Here is a 3639-nt window from a genome sequence, read left to right on the forward strand (position 1 = left end):
TCAATTCTGAAATTACCAGTCATCAGCTTGCTCATCTGATGTTGACTACATGACCATAGTAGTTTACCAGTGGTTTCACACAAGTTTTCTCTAGTAATAAAGAGGTTTATCTAGTAATAACGATAGCTGCTTCTTATGGAACATTCCTATGTTCTGCTCTCTGCTGAGTGCTTACAAACATTATGTTTCATTCTCACAGTCACCCTAGGTAGGAGATCCCCCTTTGATAGATAAAGAAGAATCAAAGGCATAGATTGGTTTTGTAAATTACCCAAATTCACAGAGTTGACAAATGGCAGGGATGAGGGGCACATTCCTTTCTGATTGAATTCAAGGGCCAACTTCTTAAGCATCACACATGCTGTCGGCATTTTGCAATGTAGCACAAACAGGTTAAATGGTACAACCATGGTAAGTGACAGCCAGCTCTCCTACCCAGCTTGGTCTCATCCAAACAACTTTCCAGTATACTAAGTATACGATATTGCCCTTACTGTATTTAATGTTTGTTTTATTATTTAGCCTGACACAAAGAGTTGTCTACTCAGCTCAAAAATTTCTGAAGACAATGATTAGGGGACTGAAGGTTTGGGCCTCAGACAAATGACTAGTGGTTAAGGCACCAACAATGGGGCTGATGATGTATGTAGTGGCTTGAGGTGGGAGGAAATGGACTGATGTGGGCTGCAATGACCATTTCCTTAGTAAGCCTGGGTAAAACTTCATGGATTTCTCTTTGAAGGGTGACTACCTTGATATTTCAAAAACCTGCTTTAATTTGTTCGTCTGCTGAAAGCCAGTCAGATTTGCTATGACTGCTTTTGTTCCACTAATGCCAGGGTTGCTCTGTGTAGTCTCTGGGACTGTCCAGGGAAGAGACCACAGAGAATCAGTGCCTGTTAAAGTGAAAAAGCTGAAGTTCCAGAGAAAAACATCAAAATACTCCCATTCTTTTCAATACAAGACCAGATGCTCAGCAGCAGGTATGTAGAATGAAAGTGATGACAATATAATAGTAATAAACATTTTACGTGCCTGCAGCTACTGTAACAGGACCATCTAACAGAAATGACTCTCAATGCCCATGTGGTGTGCTGGGGCTGTGCCTTTCACACGCGTTTTGCATATGGCGCCCCAAAATACAGTGTAAACGATGGAAATACAATAAAATCTCTTCTCTTTCATTTTTCTGAGGTGGTTGCTGTGGGGAAAATTTGCAAATAGTGGCTACATGTAAATTGAGGGAAATTTGCAAATGACTTTGCACGTAGTTTGTAGTAGCACAGTAGCCTTAATAATAATCAAGCATAGCATCTGCACTGAAAGCATGTTAGCTGTGCAGTTTCCATTTCAGTAATAATACCTTACAACTATATACCACCACATAAACATGCCTTACAGCACTAATGTAGTCTCTCTCCCAGATTCACTTACATCTGTCCATCTGCTAAACTTCTACTTACCATCTGATTCTGGGGTACAGTATGTAGAGGCTTATCATTGCCTCCCATATTCTCCAAAAGCTTCTATCTGTAGTAAAGCTAACACTTTGTTCTCCATCTGACTCCGATTGCCTATCTCAACTGGTTTGGGGAGAGGAGAGCGGTCCTATTGACTGTACCTCCCCAAATTCCAGGGTGAAGAGTTATGACAGCATATGATGAGCACTTGGTATGGTTCCCGCACAGTAAAGGGGAACTGCTCTTAACTAAGAGCAATTTGGGATGTGACTAACCCCCACTTGATTGTCCCTAAGAGTGGGGCTAAGAAGACCCAGCAGGTGCACCTTGCAGATCGGTAAAGCCAGAGGTTCCAGGACCCCAGAGAGACTTTTGGAAGGAAATAGCATTGCCACCTGGAGGTGAGGACTGTCACTGGGAGCCATAAAAATATGTCATTGGAAGGATGCAGATTCTTGTCATGTTATGATGATTACTCCTCTACATCCCAACATACATCTCCCCACTGCCCTCCTGCTATCACATAGCTTCACATACATGCACAAACACATGCATACACACAGAAGTGCACTCTATGGGAGCAGGGTCTTTGTTGGTCTTGGTCAACGTTATCCCTAAGAGTCAAAAACTGTGTCTTCAGAGGAAAAGGAGATGGTGGGACAAGTTGAGCGAGTAGGATTGACATACATACACTATCACATGTAAAATAGATAACTAGTGGGAAGCTGCTGTATAGCACAGGGAGCTCAGCTCAGTGCATTGCAATGAGCTAGAGGGGTGGGATGGGCAGCGGAGGGAAGTCCAAGTGGAAGGAATACAGTTGATTCACTTCCTTGTACAGCAGAAACTGACACAACATTGTAAAGTAATTGTGCTCCTATTAAATAAATAAAAAACTGCGTCTAGAGCAATTAAGACCTTCAGAGACTGCATTTGTTAAATTTATTCAGTCATTTGCTCATTCATTCTGCAAACATGTGGTGAGTGCTTACTATGTGCTAGGCACCATGGTAGGTCTTCCTGTGTGTGGTATGTTGGGAAGATATTAGGGCTCTGGAACTACTCCTGCCTTTTGACCCCCATCAGTGGATGCCTCTCTCTGGGCTTTGGTTCCCTCACCTTCCCAAACAGGGACTGGCTGCATGGCTCCTCTGTCTCTTCCATGGCCACCATTTCCTGAGGATGGAGGCTGATCCTCCACAGCTTCAGGAAAACAATCCAGTTCTTCGGTGAACCCTTCTTTGTCCTTAGAGGTGGTGGCAAGGAGGCTGTTGGTTTAACCAATGACATTTGGAGGGCTCACAACCCAGAGGAATGTTTTTCAGGACCATGACAGTGAAGGCTTCCTCTACGCTTCTGGGATTTATTTAGTCTCTCAGAGCTTCATGCTTCTCTGGAATTACTGTTGTTGTTTTTCTTCACTAGGTGCTGTGTTGGGACAGCTCCAAGCCTAGTAGAAATTTGTCTCTTTTTAATTATTTACCCAGAATGTTACATTTTGGAATTGCCTTGGGAATAGGCATTACCCATTGACAGAATGCTTAATGGGAGCCTGTCAAACTACTCCTCTAGGATAGGTTAAAAATGACACCCATCTGCCGGGTTCTTCGAAGCTTCCCCAAGTTTCTTGCAAAGTTGATTTTGAGTTGGGTGGCACTGATCCTCATATAACTGATGAAAATGCTAACCATAAATTCAGAGATCGAAAAGGAATTTGAGAAAGAAATCATCTCTTCCCTTCTTCACCCAGATGTTGCCTCTTTCTTAAAGAAAAGAATAGTTGTGTGTCCCTGAGCCCCAGGATGTAAGGTGACCCCAGGAATTGAGCAAGTCTGTCAGGAAACAGACTGACCTTAGGTTGCTGAGCAGCATCCGGTTACTGTCCATACCTGGTCTGGGCTAGTCCTGGCTCTTCCATTGACTGACTGTGGGATCTTGAGGAAGTCGTTTCCCTCTCTGAGACAAAGTCTTTTCTTTGAAAGCTGAGGATGTTGGTCCAGTGAATTCTGAGGTCTTTCCAGTTCCAACATTTTGTGTGTCTGAGACTCAGCGTCACACTTCTGGCCCTCTTGAGGCTCCTAGACTCTGGGCCCTGACTGCATCTAAGCAATCTTCTTGGATTTGATCCCTTTCTGCCTTTGACCTAGAGCAACTATAAGCAGATTTTTTTGGTAAAGGT

Source organism: Bos javanicus, chromosome 3 (genome assembly GCF_032452875.1).
Source record: "Bos javanicus breed banteng chromosome 3, ARS-OSU_banteng_1.0, whole genome shotgun sequence".
Lineage (NCBI taxonomy): Eukaryota > Metazoa > Chordata > Mammalia > Artiodactyla > Bovidae > Bos > Bos javanicus.